We start from the raw sequence: 11,644 nt of genomic DNA, 5'->3' as shown, positions 1-11,644 counted from the left end.
AGACTCTGGTGAGAGCACCGGTGTGTGGATGCGTGAAGTTACTTTTAAATCTTTTTTAGCATGTAGAACTGTTGTGTGTTAAATACTATTCTGTTTTTGCTGCACTACTGCTATTTTGCACATATTTTTACCTCATTGCCGCCCGCCCCGGTCCATCTCGACTGAGTTCCGCTTGTGTGGAGGGCGTGGCCTAATTGCTCAGTACATCACTTCCTGTCGGGGGCGGGACTTCCCACCCGATCCCCTTGATAACGCAAATGTGTTTGCGACCGCGCAGTGGGAGCGCCGCTGGCGCGCCAAAGGCGTGCCTAAGGCAAGCCCGTCTGCGCCCGTCTGCGCCCAAATGGGCCCAGGGGCCAGAACCCCTGATCGTCCGGGGATGCAAGGGAGGATTACATACTCAGGAGAGGAGTTACTCAGGCTAGCCAAACCTACAGACACATTATGTAGACATAGTATAAACGTTGATAATATGAAAGCGAAATGCGAGCACTGTGACACACCCCTAACTCCTAGACTGAGTAAGAACAATGGAAAGCTGCACCTAGCCCTACTAAATTGTTGGTCCCTAACCAAACATAAATATGAGATTCATGACATGCTTAGGGAACAGGCATTGGACGTTCTCTTCCTGACCAAGACGTGGCTTAACGAAAACTCCACTCCAGATGTTCTGGATGCAATTCCCTATGAATATACGCTAGTAAGGCAGGACCGCATAGGTAAAATAGGTGGCGGCATCGCCATAATATATAAATCAAAACTGAAGTGTGAGATATAAGAAGCAGACCTTGAAAACTGCAAAGCATTTCTATTCACTCTAGCAGCAACGGACGACAACACCTTAGCGGGACTGCTAATCTATCGTCCACCAGGTCCATCATCTCAATTCATTAAAAGCTTAGTAGAGAAGATAGTACACCCAGCTCTACGACACAAGCATTTTGTGGTATTAGGTGACCTCAATATACATTTCGATAAATAGCAGAACCCAGAAGTGAATACAATATGCAAGGATTTATTGACACTTAACCTAAAACAAATAGTAGAAACCCAAACCCATCAAGGAGGTCACATTCTGGACCCCATTTTTTCAAACTTTACGGAGATAAAGGTAACCACTCCATGGCCAGTACCCTGGTCAGACCACTACCTTATCCAATTTACTGTACCCTCTCATAAGAAGAAATCAGAACAACAGCCTAAGGAAATCACTAGCAGTAAGTGGAACAATTTTAACCCCTCCACCTTCACCAAAGCACTGATGGAGAAAAAGTTTACGTTAGACAAGGACATTAACCTAGCTAACAATGATCTTGAATCATGGATCACTGAAGCACTAGACAAGGTAGCACCATTGAGCACTAGAATCCTTAGAAGACAAACGGAAACAGCACCTTGGTTTAACGACGAATTGGCCCAAAAAGAATGTAAAAAACTTGAGCAGAGCTGGAGGAAGGTATATTGTAGTACATCTAAAAACAACTACAAAAAGGAACTAAAACACTACCATGCATTAATTAAGAAAACTAGGTGTACTTTCTATACAGAGAGAATCGTAAAGGCGAACAACTCCTCCAAAGAAATGTTCAGTATACTTAAGACCCGCAGAACGCAGGAAGCCAGAAAGGATTCTATCGCCTCTACCGAGAGTTGCAATAAGGTGGCAGTTTTTTTGCAAATAAAGTCACTGATATATATGATACCTTTCCGGCGGAAGCACGACTAGGAACAGGCTTAGCCTGCGACAGTCAGATCAAGTTTGCAGCGCAGACTCTGGAAGAACTTAAAATCCCGAACATAGAGGAGCTTACAGCCATAGCGAAAGGACTTAAATCGGGATCTCCGCTGGACCCAGCTAGACCTAAAATAATGATGGAGGGAGCAACGGTAATTATGCCTTATGTCTCGGAGCTTATCCTGTGCTCCTTCCAAAGTGGCATCGTTCCCATCAAATGGAAACAGGCCATTGTCAAACCACTAAAAAAAAAAAATCATTAGATCAAACAGTGCTTGAAAATTTACGCCCGATCTCACTACTACCGTTTGTTTCGAAAATAGCATAAAAAGATAACAAACAAACAGCTAGTAGACCATGTAAGTAGGAACAATATCCTGCATCCATCTCAATCAGGATTCAGGAGAGCTCATTCCACGGAGTCTGCGTTGCTTCTGGCCTCAGAAACCCTGAGAAAGTATGCAGATGAAGGACAAACGGCCGCCCTGATTTTATTAGATCTCTGTGCGGCGTTTGATACCGTCTCCCATAAATTGCTCCTCTACAGGTTAGAGACGTGTGGCGTCAAAAAGAGGGCACTAAAATGGTTTACCTCTTTCCTTTCAGCACGAAGCTTCCAAGTCACACAACAAATATTTGTATCTGATAGCATCTCCTTGCCTCAGGCTCCATTCTGAGCCCTACCTTATTTAACATTTACGTGGGACCACTGTCAGAAAGAGTAGAGAAATACAATGTGTCTATTGTCTCCTATGCTGACGATACACAGCTTATTGTGCTGCTCTCAGAGAATAAGGACCAAGCAGCTTTACACTTCTCAGAAAGCCTAAAGGAATTAGCAGATTGGATGTCTAACCACTGCCTCAAGTTAAATGGGAATAAAACAGAGGTACTGATAGTTGGTAGAGCACCTTCCATCTGGTCAACTGCATGGTGGCCCGACACATTAGGTCAACTACCTACCCCGAAATCAACATTGAGAAACCTCAGAGTCTGGTTTGACTCAGAGTTGATATTTGAGAATCAAATACAAAAGATAGCGGGGAAATGTTTCGGGACCATGAAAACACTGCGGAAAGTACTAGATCTCCTACCACCAAATGCCAGGAAAACCATTGTACACTCGACAATAACATCTCAATTGGACTACAGGAATGTCCTGTACCTCGGAACTACAAAAAAGGGTCTGTCCAAATTACAGAGAGTACAATATGCAGCGGCACGTCTGGTACTCTGCCTAACGAGAAGATCTAACACTAAGAAAGCCTTGGAAGGCCTTCACTGGCTTCCTGTGGAAAAGAGGGTAGTGTTTAAGGCAATGTGCCACCACATTTTGCAAAAGGAAGGACCCACATATCTGCATTTTCTAATCACCAAATATTCACCAGGACGCAGCTTAAGATCATAAGAAAAGGCTCTGGTGACTGTACCAAGAATCCTCAGAGCCAGAATGGGGGAGCGTTCATTTAGACATCGCACAGCGAGAAATTGGAACGGCCTCCCAATGAACTTAAGAACTGAATCGTGTGAAAATAGTCTCCGTAGGCAGCTAAAGACCTGGCTGTTTATACAACCTATTCAAAGATAGGACCGGTAATGACCACTCACCTTCTCAGACCTGGCGTGTTGTAATCTATTTTTCAGAGTTAGCTCTCAGCGCGGGGACACACCGGTGGTGTAACCATGCGCTCTATAAATGTATTAAATAAATACATTTAAAAAAACCCTGTGGAGGCAATACACTGACAAATATAAGTGAATAAAATATCCTCATGTTTTATCTCCGTGGGGAAGAGAAATGTAGTGTCATTCTATTACAAGAATCAAAACACCTGATTTAAGATTTTATTGATTTATGATTTGATGGATGATACTCCGGCCATTGGGATGGTGGAGAACATTAGCACCACCCTGACCAGCTAGCCTCGTCCAAACTATCTCTTGAGATTGAATGGACCCATCATCAAGGATCATGCTGGACCCTTGGCTAATGTCAAAGTGTACTCCTTTTACCAATTCCTGAAAACTGCGATTTAGAAACGTTTTTGGCACTAAAGACCTCAGGAGGAATGGGACCAAACGTCCAAGCTGCTCCTACAAAGGTATGTTGTTACTGGCCCAAAGATTCAGGGTGTACCCACTTGGAACTTTTTCACAGCAGCAAATCCAATTTTGTGGGACCTCATTGAGAGGTGAAGGCCTCTTTGGCTAAAGCCTACAGCCTTGCCCCTCTGGAAAAATCCTATCTCTAAAAAACGGACTAAGTCTAATGGTAGAAATCTTTACCAGACAAAGGCAGCCAGGTGAGGGACCTTCCTTTGGAGTGAAATTCAAATTTCTTCTGCTCTGAGCTTTCCAGCCAAAAGTCAGTGGCTACACTGGGACCTCAACCACTGGGTATCTAACAACATAGAGTCCTTTTTAGCCACCGTCTGTTTCCTTGCCCCTCTGAAATCATATGACATCCATATCAGAGATTAAGGACCTGATTTAGATCTTGACAGGTGGGTTACTCCGTCAAAACATTGACCGATATCTCGCCCTTTGAAATATAAATCCCATAGGATATAATGGATTTATATTTTGTTGGAAATCATATCCATCACCGTTGTGAATGAATGACCCATCCCCCAAAATCTAAATCAGGCCTTCCGTCTGCAGGTTGAAGTTCTGACTTGGTCGAACTTGTTTTCTGTATCAGACCCTGGCTCCATTGCTATCAGCATTAACTTGCGCCTGGGCACTTCATGCTTTTTGGTGCTATTTTTACATTTAAACTTAAAAAAATCCTAACTTTGGTTTGCATTATTGGACTTTTGATATTTTGGTGTCATTTTATTTATTAAAATGTACTCTGATTTTGGAAATTAGTATGTGATTTCTCTTATGTTGTGTTTTGACTTTATCACTGGTTTGGTACTGCATAAATACTTTACATATTGCCTCTAAGTTAGGCCTGTCTGCGCCATTGCTAACAGGGGTTGGTCTCAGGTTAGTTTATTGACTTTAATGCTTTAACCTGATATGGTTTGAATTTGTCACCTGAGGGGGCTACTCACTACCTCAACTAAAACTCCAATTTTATGCAATGGGACATTAATTATATTTTGACACTTCTTCTTCAAGGATTAGGGACGAATATATAATTGACAGTTTTTGGTTAATGTAAAGTATGATCACCAAGTTCAAAACAAAAGCGAAGGACAACAGCAATCTTTGGTGACAGTTTTAATCGCTTTATTTAGATGTCTAAATGACAGAGTTTGACTTGATTTCCCAGCCAGGTTTCATACTTCACCACAACAAATAACAGGGAATCCTTAAGACTTCACCTTTCAGAGCAATTGCTATTCCAGTTAGTTAGTGTTTTTGAACTTATGAGCTAAATCGAAAGTGACCATTTTTTCCAAAAGGTAGACTTTATGTTGAAGCTAAGGAAACTACATTATGTGGCTAGTGCTAGGAATTTGAGCTAGCGACTAATAAGAGCATTGATGGTCATTTAACACCTGGGACAATTTTGAAAGGGGACGATTTTGCAAGTCGGAAGGTAGCAGGTGACAATAACATCAACGGGCCTCTGAGACAACCAAGATACTATCTGTTTTCTCTGACCTTACTCAGATCTGGTAAACAGAGTAAATGAATAAAATCAGACAAAGTCGATCATCCTAGCCCATTCGTTGAGCGGTCATGTGGATAGGTATCCAAATGTATGATTTTCACTTCTCCTTATTAATAAGAAGTGAATAATAGCCACAAAAATATGAAAACGTAAAAGAGAATTTTAATTTAGTGAAGGACTCAACATGTGATTAAAAGAAAATTTAAGAAGGTAAGCAAATGGGCAAAAACATTTAAAAAACTGTTCTGGGATCTCATGAGCTCACTAAAAGGTAAAATGTAAAATCATTAAAATAAATGTAGTCCTACCTGAGGGACGTATCCAATATGTTAAATTGGTTTACTGTTGGGTGGAGGATAATCCTTGGCTGCTTATCAAGGATAAGCCTCTGTGCCTGCTAATAATAGCTGGTTATCCCTAAACTGGAATTCATGCGTGAAACTGGTGCACCATGTTAAAATTATTTGTCTTTCAAGCTGCTTAAAGATCACTTTTGAACAAAAAAAATTCTCGTGGCTCGAATGACATACTTTTCCAGAATTTTGCAGTGGGCCAGTCTCTGGCTGCTTTTTTTATGGGAATATCAGTAACCCGCTAGATTATGAATTTATAGCACTTTTAGGCACTGATGTAAAACTGCATGCAAAAATGTTACTGAATGAAGTTGGTTTTAGTTAAAATAAGCTAAGGTAGTTCTCTTTTATCAAATGTGGCCTTGAGTTGGGCATAAGAGCAATAAGACCAGTAGGGAATGCAGGCAGATGATTCATTCTCAGTTTCTGGGACTACTTACCCATCTTTGACATAATTAACTGGTTAGTTATTAGGAAAAATGTGTAAAATGTGACACATCAGATTCTATACAAAGAAATATCCATTTGCCACATTGGAATACCTGAGTGTACATCAAGTTTGGAGATGATCTAAAGTGATTAAAAGAATACCAACTAATCACAAATTGAAACAGGGTTGTGTCTTGGCCCCATTTTCTTTTAATCTGTGTATTGTCAACATCAACATGTGCATGAGAATTGGGACGGTAAGACATTTTTCGCCCAAGTTGGAGGGACTGCACATTCTTCTGCTCCAGTATGTCAACAATATGGTGATATTGGACTCTACACCTACATAACAATAGTTATCACTGTCAGTAATAGTTGAAAACAATTGCATTCAGTTTAATTTTCAATATCAATAAAACTAAGAATCATTGCCTATGACACTAGGTGGGCTTTGGCTAGAAAAAAACTAGAGTACGTTGACACATATAACGAATTGGGTGGTGTGTTCAGATAAACAGGCTTGTCTGAAGGTACATTTGAAATCTTGAAGTTGGAGGCAGCATAAGTGTCATCAACCCCCTGGCTAACAAACCTTTTTCCCCATAGAATGCAAAGGCTTTTTCTTGTTATTTTGGTAACTTCATGCTCACGCCATTATAGTTCTTTTTCCACATAAATTATCCATGCCAAATTTATAAAAAACTTTCAACATTCTAAGGGTTCTGAAGGTATCAAGGTATTGTGGATCTCCCTGGAGGGGGCAGAGAAAATAGCCAAAAATGTAACAAAATTTTGTTTTGTTTCACAAAAAATGGTAAAAAGTGCTGCACAAGATGGCATCATTGTGTGAAAATGGTAGCAATGAAAGATTTGCTATGCTCGGGCCACCATCTTCCCAGCTTTCAAAAACAAGCACAGTTGTATCAACCAACCAATTTTTACCACAAGTTTAGCATTTTTTTAAGAGGTAGTCAATTTTTCCTAAGTTTTGCAGTTTCAACCTACTTGTAGTTTGTAGTGGAAATGGGGATAAAACCCATGGATGATCCTTGAAAGCTAAACATCTGTGAAAAGTCTGAATTCAGCAAGGAGTTACTTGTGTAGATCCCTCAAAGTGTTCTAACAAAAACTAACTGTTTAAATAAAAACAAAATATTATAAGTAGTATAAGTTGGAAACCTGCAAGGAGATTGAGTTCAAAGAGGCAAAAGCCAACGTGAAGCATAAAAAAGGGGAAACAAGAGTGTTACTAACTCATCATTTGGTTTTCATGATTACCAAACAATCCTCCTTAAAAAAAAAACAAGTCCTTGCTACTGAGTTTGTTTACTATACCAATACAATGTTAAAGGCATAGTGTGATCATGGGGCCATTGTCTGACAGGAATTTGACAGATATTTCAGGAGGATAAAAGGGGATGACTGTGATATTAGGTGGTATCAAACAGATGTTACTGTGAATAGACTCAGTGCTAGGTAGAAATTCTTCCTAGAGGCACAATTCATGTAAGCCCTTTCAAGCAGACTGGATAATAATGGAACATTCTGGGTATTCAATAGTAATACAACTAACAGAGCAGCAAGAGCATGTGAATTTATGCATGTGTGTGCCTACTGAAGCATTGCATTTCACTTGGATTACAAATGTGGCAAGAAATCTGGATATAAGGACAAAGATACACAGAAGTAGATGCAAGTCAAATTAACTAACCCTATCACATAAACATCCACCTCTTACCTTTGACTCAAAAAGTTCAATTCCTGCTACCTGGGAAAAGTCCGCTACCCCAATCATAGGGCAGCAAAAAAAATCTCCTATGTCTTCTCAATGGGTTTCAGTCAGCAGAAATCAGTTTAGAGAGAAACACAGTTTGTAAAAATCACTCATCATACATGCTCATTCAACCATGGCAAAAAAGTGAGAAGGGACTAGCCGTAGGTCGAATTGCATTCCCTTTTCTACACACACTAGTGAACAGGTTTGTTTGTTACCATTGAGGGTGGTGCCAAAGAATAGTCCTGGACTGTTTTGCTTGGTTCATAATCTCTCACTCCCCAAAGGTTTCTTGAAGAATGATGTGAGTGAATCCCAACAGTGATCTGTGTGATATGCCTCCCTCCCCTTCTCAGATGACCACCATAGCGCTGTGCTCATGCCCGCCCACCCGCTTCCATCTCATCTGGTCTCATCACTTTTTGAGTTGTTGAGCTGCCACATTTGCCTCACCATCAACTCAGTGATTTGCTTCATGTGGTCCATATGGTCTGTTTGGTGCCATCCTCTGCAGTCACTTGTTCCTGCCGACTCCGGCGTGTTGCAAGATCCTTGACAGGATAGTGCAGTAGGAAGACCGCTCCACCATCTTGCCTGCCATCTCCCGTAGGTGTCTTTTCTCATCTCTGGTGGTTCATGGGAGAGCCAGTGAACTGTGCTGGAGTGTGGAGGCAACAAAGGGGGGTGGCGGGCAGGATTGCTTCCAACAGAGGTGACAAGGATCCAACAGGGGGCGAAGCTCAGACAGAAAAGAGGCCCGCATAATTGGTAGAGGTGGTGGCCAAGCAGGGAGCAGCTTGAGATGGAGGAGGTAAGTTAGTGATGTCTTTCCTTACCTAACAATACGTGTAGCAGTTCCATGTATTCTTTACCAATTGGACTAAGTCAGAAGAGAGCACAGTAGAGCGCATTGTGACTGATTTAGGAGTGAAAAGTGTACTAAGCCACCCCCCAAGACATGTATCATGGATCTTAGACACTTAGAGCCATGCGATGTGAGGGGGTGACGACTACAGGCCAGAGATTCCTTTTCCTGCCAGGAGGTGGAGTTTCTGGAGAACAGGTCATAAAAGGCCCTGTTGACTCCCACAGCACATGCCCAAGTGAAAGGCTGGCCAAGACCGGGTCAATCTGCGTACTCTCAAGCCCAGAGGAGGGTGGGCTGGGACCACTCTCATAGCTCCTGAGACTGGGGTCGAGGAAATAGGTCAGCCTTTAAAGTATTTTTTTTCTGCTTTCTTTGTTGAATACTGTCTAATTAGTATGTGTATCCTTCAACATGGGGAAACAAAAAGCTAACCATTGTCTTGAGGCCAAAAAAATCTTGGTTCTAGACCTAAGTCCATGACATTTAACATTGTTTCTGAGGGCCATTAGTACAGGACTCAGCCTGGAAGAGTGTAGGATTGGTGCAGTAAGGAGGCAATTGATTACTCCGGCTTTATATCCTTTAACATACTTAATAGGCAACAGGACCTGATGAGCAGATGGTAATGCCATTAATCAAACCTCAAATGAAGTATATCAACAAGATAAAGACAAAGTTGCTCAAAATGTTCAAAGCAGATCATTTATGGGTTCTGTGGCTGGTGTCTTAATGCTGAATTCCTCTCCCTCTAGTCTGCCTCTGATTAAAAGGAGGAAAAATACCCATACTGTGATTATACCAGAGTAAGGGTCGTTCATCAAGTTTCAGCTACCAAGAAGGGAGAAATAAGATGCACTTTGATAAAGTCAAACAGTAATTCAGAGAAATTACTCTCTAAAGACATATTAGAGCCGGAAGCAAGGATACTTGATGATTGTTCCAAGAGCTTTGATAAGTTGGAAGGTATGCTAAGCGATTTTCATACACTAACTTGTAAGAAGCTGGCAGTAACTGATGTTACAAGGAAAGATTTTGGAGCATCCCTCCAATATGAGGGTATTCAAACATCCCCACTTAGTTATTCTCAGCCTCTGCCTAGTGTACCCCATGATTCTACAACACAATCACTAGCAAATATACCAAAACCCTTAAGTCAATTGAATAGCACTGCAACTGTGAAGGACCAAGTTCTAATCTAGCTTATGTATCTCCATCAGACCAAAATGAAAGTGCATTTAACAGGGCCAGTACTGACTATCCTTTATGTACTGGTGTAAGAGACCTTCCAGGGTAATATAGAACATGTTGCCATCCAATTTTCCTGTTTTAGTGACCACCTAATCCTTTTTACTATGCTGGCAATGGCCCCACAAAATAGCATCCCTACACAAACAAAAATCCAGAAACCAATCCTGGATAGGAAAAATCGGTGCCAATTAAAATGGAGCCATATCGATATATTTAAAATAGTTCCACTATTTAAAACCAACAGTAAGGAGATTGTGCTAAATTGCCTGGACCCTGATAGCTCTCCAGATTCAATCATACCATATATTGTTGGCTTCCTTGGTGAAGTTAAAAAGGACCTGGCCTCCCCTAAATCAAAAACTGAATCTCCATCAAGCACAACTGCAAAATGGTGCCCTGATTTTTTCCCTCTGGAAAAACTATTTAGAAGCAAGGAAGCCAAGGGAAAGAGTACTGAGGGAAGAGGCATGGGAAAACCTAGAAAACGCTGCTATCACTAAAAGCAATAGTGAATTTTGGAAGGTAATCAACTCACCTCTTTTCAAAACTCCTACAAATCCCACGTTGGACACCCATGTGGGCGAAGAAGCATGGGTGGCCTATTTTGAGCGGGTATTAGGCTTGGTGGATACCGTATCTTCAGAATACCCCCTCATTGACTGAGCACCTAACATTTATACTTAATGATATAAAATCTGGGCTAGGGAAATGTATTGGTGGGAAGGCACCGGGGCCAGATAGGGGTCCCATCAATCTTTTCTTGATATCCTGGACCTGTGAGCACCCTTGCTAACAAATGTGCTCAATGCAATAGCAAGAAATGCTCCCCTAGTATCGTGGAAGTCTAGCATAAGTATACAGATTTTTAAAAAGGGTGATAAAGAGAACCCCCAAAAACTACAGACCCATTTTTTTGTTAGATACTACCGCAAAGCATATGGGCCGTTTATTGTTACACAGGGTGGAGGAGTGGGGCAGGGAGAACAATATATTGATCAAAGTGCAGTATGGTTTTCACAACGGGAGATTCACAATAGACCAGTGCCTCAATCTAAGCTTGACAATAGATAAATATTCCAGAGCACGGGGAGGCTAGACTTGTATGGCATTTACTGACCTTACTGCCACTCTGTGACCCACTCTAAATTAAGGAATTTAGAGGCTGCAATAATAAATTTCATCTGTCAAATGTATGGCAGTGCAACAGCTTCTGTCTGTTATGGCAAAAACGAGGAATGTATGTAACCAATTAAGATCACTAGGGGGTTAAGCCAAGGGTGCGTCCTCGCCCCTTCTTTATTTTCAATTTACACAAATGGGGTAAAGGTCAACACCAGACGCCAGTTTTTGATAACCATAAAGTACCAGATGAACACGGACGATGCAGCCTTAATCGCCAGAACGGGGTTGGCCCTTCAGCGGTTAATAAAGGAGTATGCGGCCTTTATGTCCTCTTTGAACCTGAGGGTCAATGAATCCAAATCCTTCATTCTAATAACAGGGGCACCTACAGCTAAACGAACACCACACTTCCATATTAGCACACAACAACTGGAGGTGGTAGAGTCCATCTTGTACCTCGGGGTTATGTTTGACAAAAAATAGTCTT

The sequence above is a fragment of the Triturus cristatus genome, chromosome 3_1 (genome assembly GCF_964204655.1).
Source record: "Triturus cristatus chromosome 3_1, aTriCri1.1, whole genome shotgun sequence".
NCBI lineage: Eukaryota > Metazoa > Chordata > Amphibia > Caudata > Salamandridae > Triturus > Triturus cristatus.
Note: the sequence above shows the minus strand (reverse complement) of the source record.